General features: G+C 40.8%; 1 long non-coding RNA gene across 1 annotated transcript; it reads right to left on the reverse strand.

Annotated features, from left to right (window-relative positions):
• Positions 1-523: 523 nt before the first annotated feature.
• LOC131508676 (uncharacterized) lies at positions 524-11,778 on the reverse strand. The gene is made up of 2 exons (XR_009260089.1): positions 11,218-11,778; positions 524-967 (listed from the first exon to the last, which is right to left on the reverse strand). It is a non-coding gene; the product is annotated as an uncharacterized LOC131508676 (long non-coding RNA).
• Positions 11,779-12,885: the final 1,107 nt, after the last annotated feature.

Raw genomic sequence — 12,885 nt, forward strand, 5'->3', positions numbered from 1 at the left:
TACAAATGAAATGACATTCATTTGATGGAAATTACAAATGCTCCACTTTTCACCAACACTTAGTATTGTCAAGCTGGTGGGATGTAGTGGTATTTCATTGTGAGTGTTTCTTTTCCTTCTGTATCTTGAGAAATTATTACCATATTATTTTCATCAAGATACATAGCAGTGATAGCCGGTTTTCTTTTAAATACCAGAATTAAGGGGCGCCTGGGTGGCGCAGTCGGTTAAGCGTCCGACTTCAGCCAGGTCACGATCTCGCGGTCCGTGAGTTCGAGCCCCGCGTCAGGCTCTGGGCTGATGGCTCGGAGCCTGGAGCCTGTTTCCGATTCTGTGTCTCCCTCTCTCTCTGCCCCTCCCCCGTTCATGCTCTGTCTCTCTCTGTCCCAAAAATAAATAAAAAACGTTGAAAAAAAAAATTAAAAAAAAAAAAATAAATAAATACCAGAATTAAAATTAAGTATTTTTCTCTCATTCTAAATTTATATTGTCCTATAGAGAAAAAAAGAAAGACAGACACTCATAAAGCTTGGACACACTGGCATGATTAGCTAGGCTGTGAACATGGTCAGCTTCTTCCCAGGCTTGGGCTCTAGCTAAAGGAAGCCAGGTTACAATATTTGTAGTAGAATAGTGCAGTAAAAAGGGGCTGACTAGTTCTAAACCAGGTAAGGAAAGGGAGAAAGAAAGGGACATTTTGTTTCAGGAATAGATTTCCTGAAGATTCCCAGTTTATCAGGTATTTTCCCCCCAAATGAATTTTAAGGGATAAAATTAACATGAGCTTCAAAATATCGTCCCTGGAGGTGGTTGTGGGGAGGGGGTGGCAGATTTTTAGAAATGCTCCAATACTTGTCGTTGGACTGCTCAGCTTGGCTTGGCTTCAGCATCTGAGAGAAAGTCTCTACCGGGGGTCCTGGCATGATCTGGTCCACTGGAATTCCTCAAGGTACTGTAAAACCTCCTGCTGGAAAAAGGAAAGGAAGAGAAACATCTCATGCTGGTTCAGGTTAGAGCTTGATAGTAAGAACTATTGAATTATTATAAGAATAGACTCAAAATCCACTATGTGGAAGTTGAAAGTTGTAGTAATGGCAGAATAGATTCGTCAGATCAACTATCCCATAGATAATCAAAGAATCTGAACAACATCTATGTGTGTAGCAAGGGGCAAAGGAGTGTCACTGATAATAGGCATAACTGGAGGGGAGGCTGCCTTTGAAATACAGGCACTTGACTTGGTAAAAATTTTGAGTTCACATCTTTTTTGCCTAAGCTACTCCATGGTACCACTCCTGTGGCTTTGCCCAGAAGAAACCTTGTAGTGTTTCTGGACTGAGGTGTTAGAATAGAGAATTTGGAGCTGATAGGTCATCTAGAAAGTTAGAGGGAAAATCCTGAAAGAGACAGTGCCCCAAATCTGCATATAAAATCCTTCCAAATAATGGGCTGACTGCTAAAGTATGTTTGTGTGTGGGAGTTCCCAGAAAATCTGGTGAAAAAGCAGCATCTGAAAGCCCATGTACTTAAACAGAGATTCTAGCTGTTACGTACTTCAGAGCAAGGAGTCTGAGCCGGCTGAATTAACTACTTTCTAAAATAAAAGTCATTATCGGGGCGCCTGGGTGGCGCAGTCGGTTAAGCCTCCGACTTCAGCCAGGTCACGGTCTCGCGGTCCCTGAGTTCGAGCCCCGCGTCAGGCTCTGGGCTGATGGCTCGGAGCCTGGAGCCTGTTTCCGATTCTGTGTCTCCTTCTCTCTCTGCCCCTCCCCCGTTCATGCTCTGTCTCTCTCTGTCCCAAAAATAAATAAAAAACGTTGAAAAAAAAATTAAAAAAAAAAAAAAAATAAAATAAAAGTCATTCTCTAGATCAGTATGAAAGAATTTCGAGACTACAGTGTTTTACTCATAATGACTTGTATTTAATAGTAATACAAAAGCCAGATACACGAAGAAACAAGAAAATGTGACTCATAATCAAGAAAAAAGAAGCAGCAGCAACTAACCAGCTCTCAATGAATCAGATGTTGCAATGAGCAGATCTATACTTTAAAGCACCTAATAAAGGTGTACTAGAACTTGAAGGAAAACAGATGCATAATAAATGAATACGTGGCAACTCTGGCAAAGAACTGTACATAAAAGTCATGGACTTAAATGTTCAATAAGGGAAATTAAAACTTCACAGAATCGACTTAACAAAAGAATGAAGGTGGCAGAAGAATCAGTGAACTTGAAAATAGATCAATAGAGGTGATCAATTCTGAAGAACAAAAAAGCATTGAAGAAAATGAACAGGGCTTCCAAAACCTGTGCAGAAATATCAAGTAGTCCAATGTATGTGTAATTACAGTCCCAAAACAGAGATGAGAAAAATAATGGAACAGAAGAAATCATGGTTAATAGTGTCTCAAATTGGATTAAAGATACGAAGTTACAAATCCAAGAAGCTCAAAGATCCTGAGAAGGGAAAGAAAAACACACCTAGGTATATGGTAGTCAAGTTACTGAAATAATAATATAAAATATTGAAAAGCAGTTAGAGAAAAATGGCCTGTTCCGTAAGGCAAAGGATCAGACAATTGACAGCAGATTTCTTACCAGAAACAATAGAGACCAGAAGACAATGGAATGACATTTTTAAAGTGATGCAGTAAGAAAGTATCAGCCTAGAATTCTATATCCATGAAGCTAGTCTTCAACATTGAAGGCAAAAAGACATTCCAGGACTGTGCTGTCTAATTCAGTAGCCGTTGGTGGAAGCTGTTGAGCGCTTAAAATATGACTAGTTTGAATGGAGACATAAGTGTAAAATACACACCAAATTTGAAAGATTTAGTGTGAATAAAAAAAGGTAAACTATCTCAATAATAATTTTACTACATCTAATGCATGTTTTTTTTTAAAGTTTTTCTTTTCTAAGTTTTTAAATATTTGTTTTTGAGAGAGAAAAAGCATGAGCAGGGGAGGGACAAAGAGAGAGGAAAACACAGAATCCGAAGCATGCTCCAGGCTCTGAGCTGTCAGCACAGAGCCTGATGAGGGACTCAAACTCACGAACTGTGAGATCATGACTTGAGCTGAAGTCAGGAGCTCAATCTACCGGGCCACCCAGGCACCCCACATTAAATGCATGTTAAAATGATATTTTAGATATGTTGAGTTAAATAAAACATATTAACACAATTTTTAAAATGAATGTGAAAGGCATTTTAGATAAACAAGCACTAGGGTAATTCATATGGAGCTTTTACTCACATCTAATAAATGCCAAAGAAGTTCTTCAGATTTAAGAGAAGTAACAGGTGGGTATTGGATCCAGAAGATTTTGTGAACATCACTAGAAATGGTAAATGTGTGGGTAAACACTATATTGATAGTTTTCTTCTCTCAATTAAAAAAAATTTTTTTAACACTTGTGTTTGAGAGACAGAGAGAGACAGAGCATGAGCAGGGGAGGGGCAGAGAGAGAAAGACACGAACCCATGAACCGTGAGATCATGACCTGAGCTGAAGTCGGACGTTTAACTGACTGAGCCACTCAGGTGCCCCTCTTCTTTCAATTTTTAAAGAAGACAAAAGAATTTTTAAAAGTACAAGTCATAAAACTATTCTATCATGTGTGTACCTATAATATCTATGAAAGCAATAGCACATGGGGGATGATAGTATTATAGTAATATAGTATTGTATACTATAGATATAAGTAGATAGGATTGTATGTAGATTATAGTATTGTAAGTTCCCTATATTTTACATGAAGTGATACAATAGTAAATATAAATAAACCTCTAATAAATTATAGATGTACATTGTAATCTCTAGAGCAACCACTAAAAAAATGTAAAGAATGTAGCCAAAAAGCCAATACAGGGATTAAAATAGAATGCCAAAAAATTTGATTAACTTAAAAGAAGCCAAGAAAGGAGAAACTGAGAAACCAAAAACAGATAAGACAGATAGAAAACAAATAGTACAATTATAGACCTGAATTAAACTATATTAATAATTGGTAGAAATATAAATGACTAAAACACCAATTAAAAGGCATAGATTGTCAGGCTTATAAATACAATCTATATACAATCAACGTGAAGCCATATCACGATGATGTAATATTAACGCGATATTTGTAAGGCATAATTCTCAGTGTTCTTACTCTAATCAGGGTCCCAAATTGAATAAAAATCACAGCAATCTCTAAAAAAAAAAAAAAAAAGGTCAACTATATGTTGTCTTAAGAGATAGGCAGATAGATAGATAAATCTCAAACAGTAATCATTAAAAATTGGAGTAGCTACAGTAATACTAGGAAAAATAGACTTTGAAACGAAGCATGTTACTAAAAGTAAAGAAGGATATTTTATAATAATAAAAGGCTACATCAGCAACACATAGTAATTAAAATGTATACAAAGCTAGAAACAGAGACTCAAAATTCATGCACCAAAAAATTAGAGAAAAGAGATAAATGCAGTGTCATAGTAAAACTCTGTTCTCAATAATCTGTAAAATCAACTAGACAAAATGTCAGTAAAGATATAGGATCCAAATAATAAATGATTAAAATCGATACATTTATAAATCTATACATTTAAATTATAAATCTAAATTATAGGCTCTAAATGACTTAATTGACATTTATGGAAACTCCACTCAACAGTGCAGGATCCATGCTATTTTCAAGCAGATATGGAAAGCTTATCATAGTAATTCACATGCTGAGCCATAAAACAACGGTTAATCAAGTTCAAGAGATTGAAATATTACAGAATCTGTCTTATGGCCACAATGGAATTGCATTTGAAATCAATAACAATAAAAGCTCTAGGAAAACACAAATATTTATGTTAAATGATGAACTTCAAAACCTGAAATGTCAATGAAGAAATCACAGTGGAAAAGAGAAATAATTCAAACGGAATGAAATGAAAATACTACATATAAAATTTTACGGAACACAGTTGAAGCTGTGCTTAGAGGGAAATTTACAACTCCAAAATGTTTATTTTAGAAAGGAAGTGATTTAAATCAATGATCTAATTTCCCCCCTTGAGACGCTAGAGAAAAAATGAGCATGGGAAACCACAGTAACTGTAAGGGAGAAAATGACTCAGGTAGGAGGAGAAATAAATGAAACAGGAAGGGACAAAAACAGTGGAGGACACGACACTCCCCAACGAGGCCTTTTGAAAATATTAATAAAATTAATAAATCCCTGGCAATAACAGTTCAGAAAAAGAAAACACAAATTAATAATATCAGTGATGAAAGAGGGGGAGATCATTATAGATGCGACAGGCGTTAAAAGTATAATGAGGAAACATAAACAACTTTATGCCAATAAATTTAATACTGAATAATTCTGAATACTGAATAATACTGAAAAACTGAAATAATACTGAAAACTAAAAATACAACTTATCAAAAGTGACGTAAGATAAAAGAAAAACTCTGACTAGGTTTATATCTAGGAAAGACCTTAAACTTTCTACCAGAATAATTTCCTGCAAAGAGAACTCTAGGCCCAGATAGTTTCACTGGTGAATTCTTTCAAACACCTGAGGAAGAAATATCACCAATTCTACAGTATTCTTTTAGAAAATAGAGAAAGAAAAATTTCAACTAATTTTATGTGAGTATCATGATTGTGACACAAAACCTGGCAAAAGGATCACAGAAAATTATGGACTACTACCTCTTAGGAACAAGGGTGTTGAAATCTTTAACAAGATGCTAGAACACTGAATCCAACAATACATTAAAAGGATACATCATGGGGGCGCCTGGGTGGCTCAGTCGGTTGAGGGTCCGACTTCGGCTCAGGTCATGATCTCACAGTCCGTGAGTTGGAGCCCCGCATCGGGCTCTGTGCTGACAGCTCAGAGCCCGGAGCCTGCTTCGGATTCTGTGTCTCCCTCTCTGTCTGCCCCACCCCTGCTCATGCTCTGTCTCTCTCTGTCTCAAAAATAAATAAAAACATTTAAAAAAATTAAAAAAAAAGGATACATCATGACCAAATGAGCTTTATCCTATGGGTGTACAGTTGGTTTAGTGTTTGGAAATCCATATAATCCACGATACTTGTCAAATAAAGAAAAAAATGATGTATTTATCTCAATAGATGCAGAAAAAGCATTTGATAAAAAACTAAAACCTATTCAAGATAAAAACTCTCAGGAAACTAGTAATGGAACTTCCTCAATCTGATAAAAGGCAGCTACAAAAACCTTCATGTAACATAATACTTCATGTTGAAAGACTGGATGCTTTCCCTATAAGACTGGGAACAACTTAAGCTCTCATCACTTCCATTCAACATTGTACTGGTGGTCCTCCCAGCATAGGGGGACGAGAAAAAGAAATAAAAAGCATATGGATTATCAGTGAAGAAGTAAAACTGTCCTGTTCACGTACAACCTGGCTGTTTACACAGAAAATTCTAAATTATTGACAATAACAACAGCTTATTAGGACACATGTGTGCATTCAACAAAGTCTTGGGATAAAAGGGTCAATATTCAAAACCACAATTGAATTGCTATATACTAGCAGTAAACAACTGGAAAAGAAAATAAAACAATCAGGTATAATAGTGTCAAAAGAGCATAAAATGCCTAGAAATGAAGTTAGCAAAAGACATGTGACATATATACACTGCAAACTACTAAACTTTGCTGAGAGAAAATAGAGATGCCTAAATAAATGAAGATACATCCATCACATTCATGCATGGTTGCAAGGCTCAGTATTGTTAAACTGTCATCTCTAATTTGATCTGTTTTCAACGCAATGCCAGTCGTAATCTCAGAATTTTAAAAATTAGTTGATTCTAACACTGATATGGAAGCACAAGGAATATAGACTAGAATATAGACTAGCCAAAGTATAGTTGATGTCAAGACTTATTAGGAAGTACAGCAATCAAGCCGTGTGTTAGTGTAAGAAGATGTAGTTAGAACAATAAAATAGAGATTCTAGAGCCCACACGTATGGTCAGGTGGTTTTTAACCAAGGCAACTAAGAAGTTCAATGAGAAAAGTAAGTTTTTTCAACAGATTTTACTGGAAAAACTTGGTGCCCATAAGGAAAAGAAAAGAAAGAAACTTGGCCAACCTCATAACATAAACAAAAATTAATTCAAGATGGACCATAGATGCAAAAGTAAAAACTAAAGCTAGCAAGTGTTTAAAAGGGAACATTGCAGAATATCTCTATGATATAGGAGGCAGGCAAACGTTTCTTTGACAGGACACATAAAATATAATATTCATAAGAGAAAAATTTGATTAGACCTAAGACAAAACAACCTTTTCTCTTCACGAAAAACACATTTAAGGAAAGAAAATAGGCAAACCTAGACTAGGAGAAAATATTTTCAAGACGTAAAGTTGACAAAGGATTTGTATCAAGGATGCAATTTCTAGACTCCATAATAAAAAAGAAACAACTTATTTTTAAAAATGGGTGATGGGGCTCCTGGGTGTCTCAGTCACTTAAGCATCTAACTTCCACTCAGGTCATGATCTCGCGGTCTGTGAGTTCAAGCCCCGCATTGGGCTGTGTGCTGACATCTTGGAGCCTGGAGCCTGCTTTGGATTTTGTGTCTCCCTTTCTCTCTGCCCCTCCCTGCTTGCACTCTGTCTCTCTCTCTCTCTCTCTCTCTCTCTCTCTCTCTCTCACTCTCAAAAATAAATAAACATTAAAAAAATTTCAAAAAATGGGTGAAAGACCTGAACACTTTGCCCAGGCAGGTGCGCACATGGCTGAGGGAGCACAGAAGAAGCGCTCAGCATCACAGCCATCAAAAACATGCACCCAAAACCACATTGGCCCACCACTCCGTGTCCATTAGAATGACCAAAATTTAACAGAAGAGGAGTGGCTGGGACTCTAGCACATTTCTGGTGGATCTGTAACATGCTGCGGCCGCTCTGGAAAATGTCCTGCAGCTGCTTATGAAATTAAACGCATGCTTACCCTTTGATTCAGTAAACGCACTTTCTGCTTCCCGGAGTCACTGCTGGAGGTCTCTATGACAACTGGGGACCTTGCAGAGCCTCGTGGCAACCATTTGCAAAAGCAGATTTTTATCGGCTAGAAAGTGAAGGTGATAGGTCTGCATATATATCAAACTCGGACAGGCTTCAGGGAATTCTGTATCTGCACAAATCCCGGTTTTCGGAAGTGTTTAGGTGGTTTACACTTTTCATGATAACTTTCTGGGCTTTTGCTTGAGTTTGTGTGCACCCTGCCTCTGCAACCCAACGTTTCACCCGTGTTCTGCTCATCCCCAGTCGCCAAGTTCGGATTCCACCGCCTCCAGGAAGGCGTCCCTGGCCATCTGGTGAAAGAGCTAATAAATATGGCTAAACTTTGGGGGTGCTCTAAAACGCACCTTAACGTGCAGCTCCCCTTGCTGCTTCTGTCCACCGCCACTCCCCGTCACCCCCCTCTCCCAGAGATACCCCTTCGCATATGCCTGACGTTGTTACAGAGGTAGAAATAAAAGGACATTGATTTTCATCTGTTGATATCCCAAACAGGCTCTTTACGATGACAGAATCATCGTGAATTCCAGGCTTTGTCAAGGGAGGAAATCTTTTCTGAGGTCCTTTATCCCCTTTAGGCCACTGAGTGTAGGTCCACGGAGCAGACCTCACGTGCCAGGTGGGGGAAGCCCAAGGCATAGGGCACAGGACGTGAGGAGCTGACTGCTTCTGACTGAATGGGCTGTGGACAGGAGGGAGCGGAAGAGGGGCGACAGAGTGGACAGAAAACCTTATCCCCTCTCTTGCCCCAACAGAGGCAACGTTCCAGAGAGCACTGTGTGGAGGGAGAGTAAGGGGCATTCACCGCCCCCCTCCCACCGAGCTCTGGGAGGGGCTCTGCGTTTGTCTCGGTGAAGAGCCAAGGTGGCACCATTAGCACAGTGTGGGGCCGGCCGGTGGGAGTGTGTGGGCCTGTGGCCATTCCCCTGGCTTTCCTGTGGTCTGCAGGGGGTAGAAAGGGTCGTCGTCCTGGGTCCTGCTGAAGGGATGCAGAACGGCCAGGTAGGTCAATGTGTGGCCAGAGCCTTGGGACGAAGAAGACGGGTTTGAATGGGGATTTCGTAGCTGCTTCCAGCCCAGCCGTCAGCGGTCCAGAGAACCCCTAGTGGTACCAGGACCCTTTCATTCTTGTTGCTGTCGGGTCGCAAAAACCTGAGACGTCTTAGAAATGTTGTGCCTTTACCCCAGAGAGATTAAAATGGAGGAGGCTGGTATAACATGTTGAGTTATGTTAATCTGTGGCCCTCACCCACCCTGCTCTGACCATAGCACCAGGGTCCTTTGTGTCATTGTCCAGGAGGAAGGGCAGATCGTCCGGAGCGGAGCAGCGAGGGTCATGTCTCAGTGTCGGCCTTGCTGCAGCTAGTCTAACTTCCGCAGGATTCCGTCAACATCTGGCACATTCCTGTCATACTACGCTCAGCGCTCATCAGAACACAGTCTCATTTACGGTTGATCTGATCGCTGAGTCTCACTTTTCCCAGCAGAATATCCCGGGTTCTGAGAGTGTGGATATCTTCTTATATTTATTTTAGCAAATAGCAATCATCCCAAGGCCACCCAAATAAAAGCCCCATGAATGTTAGCGGACGGAAGCGGCATGCCAGGAAGTAGGTCAGTTCCGTCTAACGAGGTTGTCTTTAGCTGAGTCCACTCCCAGCCAGCACCTGCTGCTTTTTCAGGGGTGAAGGGTGGCCCACGAAACAATGCATTTTGGTATTTCTTTCATGCATTTAATGAAATAATAATATCTTTAATGATGCCAACATGAATGTCTCTCTTCAGTGTCATTACATAACTGATTTATTTAAATATTTCCAAGTTCCTGGTGCTCCAAACATATCTCTAAGACAAATGGTAGTTGCCATGTTAGATAATATTATTTTATTTTAATTTTAATTTTTTAAATATTTATTTTTGAGAGAGAGAGAGGGAATGGGCAAGGGGCAGAGAGAGGGGGAGATACAGAATCTGAAGCAGGGTCTAGACTCTGAGCTGTCTGCACAGAGCCCGATGGGGGTCTTGAACTCAAGAACCCTGAGATCATGATCTGAGCCGAAGTCAGTTGCTTAACTGACTGAGCTACCCAGGTGCCCCTTTTATTTTAATTTTTTAACGTTTATTTTTGAGAAAGAGACAGAGAGAGTGAGTGGGGGAGGGGCAGAGAGAGAGAGAATCCCAAGCAGGCTCCCCACTGTCAGCATGGAGCCTGATGTGGGGCCTGAACTCACAAGCCATGAGATCATGACCTGAGCTGAAATCAAGAGTTGGACGCTTAACTGACTGAGCCACCCTGGCGCCCCTAGATAACGTTATTTTAAGTGGAGAGGCATTTTCGTGAAATACTTTGTAATTTTTTTTTTTAACATTTATTTATTTTTGAGACAGAGACAAAGCATGAACGGGGGAGGGTCAGAGAGAGAGGGAGACACAGAATCTGAAGCAGGCTCCAGGCTCTGAGCTGTCAGCACAGAGCCTGACGCGGGGCTCGAACTCGCGGACCGCGAGATCGTGACCTGAGCCGAAGTCGGACGCTTAACCAACTGAGCCACCCAGTCCCCCTGAAATATTTCGTGTGTAAGTCTTCTGTGTGTAAAGTAGATGATAATATCGAAGAAATGACTGTCCTTGTTTCGAAAGCCATCTCAGAGAGGTGTTTCTCTAATCCAGCAAGCGTGAGTGGGACTCTTTCAAAGATTCTGGGTACAGTTAAAAGACGCCTAGTACACTCCTATGTGTTTCTTGATTCCCCCCCTGCCTTGCCTCACACGAGTGGAGAATAGGTGTGTGGCACCCAGACAGGGCAGCCCTGCTCCCCGACCAAGGCATCTCACCACCATGGTCAAGAGTGCGGATCCACACACACCGCCACGCAGCCGGAAGCCTGAAGGGCAGGTGTGCATCTGGGTGCTCCCTTGTCCTGGCTCACAGACCAAGCAGTCCTGAGGGATACGACCAGGGACCGGCAACCCACGTCTTCCCGTGCATGAAGCAGTTGAAACGTACCCAGCTGCCCCTTTTAAGTTACAGAACCTCAGAAAAGGACATAACATTTTTGAAACTGGTTCCCCGGACTGAGAATCGTCCCTGTAAACATGTATTTGCAGCTGTGCCCCAAGGACGATAGATTTATCGCGTAAACCGGGGATCGGTAAACACCGTGTACCTTATGAAGAGCCGAACAAGTCCTTGCTCATCACGGCGCTTAATTGCAGTGGTTCTATCAAAGCCACACCAACTGAGTCAGCAACCACAAGTGAGGCTCTGTGCTTTACGGAGGTGCTCCTGTCCTCATTTCTCCACCTGTTAAAATGAAAGATTCTTGGAATATCTAGTATGTAAAGCTTGTTTATGATGCAAATATTCAGATGCCCTTTCATCTCTGAACGGCTTTGATGTCGTGATACGGAAGCGTTTAGCGCCACTCCTCGCAGACACGCACCCAAGATGTTATCTGGTTCACAGACCTGTGTGCACAGCGTAAGTACGTGGGAGCCAATTATGGGATACTTGTGCGTTCAGTACTTTTGATGAGGAATCTGGCCGCTTCGAAATTAGTAGAAGGATGAGAGGAGTTTGTTCATTTGTTTTTCTTTAAGGTTTTGGAATTTTATCTGGAGCATCAGCGTAAGGGAGGCTGAGATGGGAGAATGACGCAGAATCTCAGGGTTCATTCAGTGCCTCTCGAGCTACGTGGGACACACCTCCTCAAATATTCCTCCACGAGATCCAGTCATCCTTGCCCACAGAAATGTCAATTTCCTCTCCTGTTTAGAGAAGACAAATCTTTCTCTCTTTTAAAAAAAAAAATTTTTTTTTAACGTTTATTCATTTTGAGAGACAAAGAGAGCGTGAGCAGGGGAGGGGCAGAGAGAGAGGGAGACACAGAATCCGAAGCAGGCTCCAGGCTCCGAACTATCAGCACAGAGCCTGACGCGGGGCTCGAACCCACGAACCGTGAGATCATGACCTGACCCGAAGTCAGATACTCAGTCAACGGAGCCACCCAGGCGCCCCAACTCTTTCTCATTTTAATACATGTTTAATTAAGAAGCTCGGTGTTTCTGTCTACCACAGTCCCAGCTTTTAACCCAACTGTGTTAGAGGCTCCCCAGATTTCGAAAGTGTGTCTGCCTGGGCCCCCGCCCCAGAACATTTAAACAAAAACAAATCTCAGGCACGGCCTGGGTGTGGCTTTTTAAAGGACTCCTGGGTCATCCTAACGTGCGACCAGAGGTGCAAACCACAGATCTACTGAACCATGCAATGTTTCGTGTCCTTTTATTCATTTAAGAGCATTTTGTTATTCAAATGCCTCTGTGTGCACGTGCACAAAGAAACCTACGTTTCCCAAGCTAAAAAACCAGAAACAATAGTTGATACATTCGTCTTTTGTTTGTTAGATAATCTTTGAATGAATAAATGTAAAGTTGAATAAAGACTGTATAAACATGCCAACATTTAATTTTAGCCACTTTAATTCCTGCTGAAATGACTGCTAATGTGTGTGCCCAAAATAGAATTTTAAAGAGAGAATATTGACTGATTAATTCCTGTAAAGAGAGACAAAATTCTGGGGAGTGAGGAAATTCCTCACATTCAAGCTCCCTGGAAATTTTCTCTCCAACTTTCTTCTCATTCATTTTAAAACCTAGAAACAGTATTCTTTGATCACCCTTTGTCCAGAATTCAAACAGCCAGGGAGTTCACGTAAGGCAGTAAGTCTCAGTGCCAAAAAATAGTGCTCGCCCTAGAACATTAGACTGGAGCTCTACGGATAGATTGGGAGTCAGGGAAGATTTAATCCTCCCTTTTAAATGCTCTGTATTTATGG

The sequence above is a fragment of the Neofelis nebulosa genome, chromosome 4, assembly GCF_028018385.1.
Source record: "Neofelis nebulosa isolate mNeoNeb1 chromosome 4, mNeoNeb1.pri, whole genome shotgun sequence".
Classification (NCBI taxonomy): Eukaryota; Metazoa; Chordata; class Mammalia; order Carnivora; family Felidae; genus Neofelis; species Neofelis nebulosa.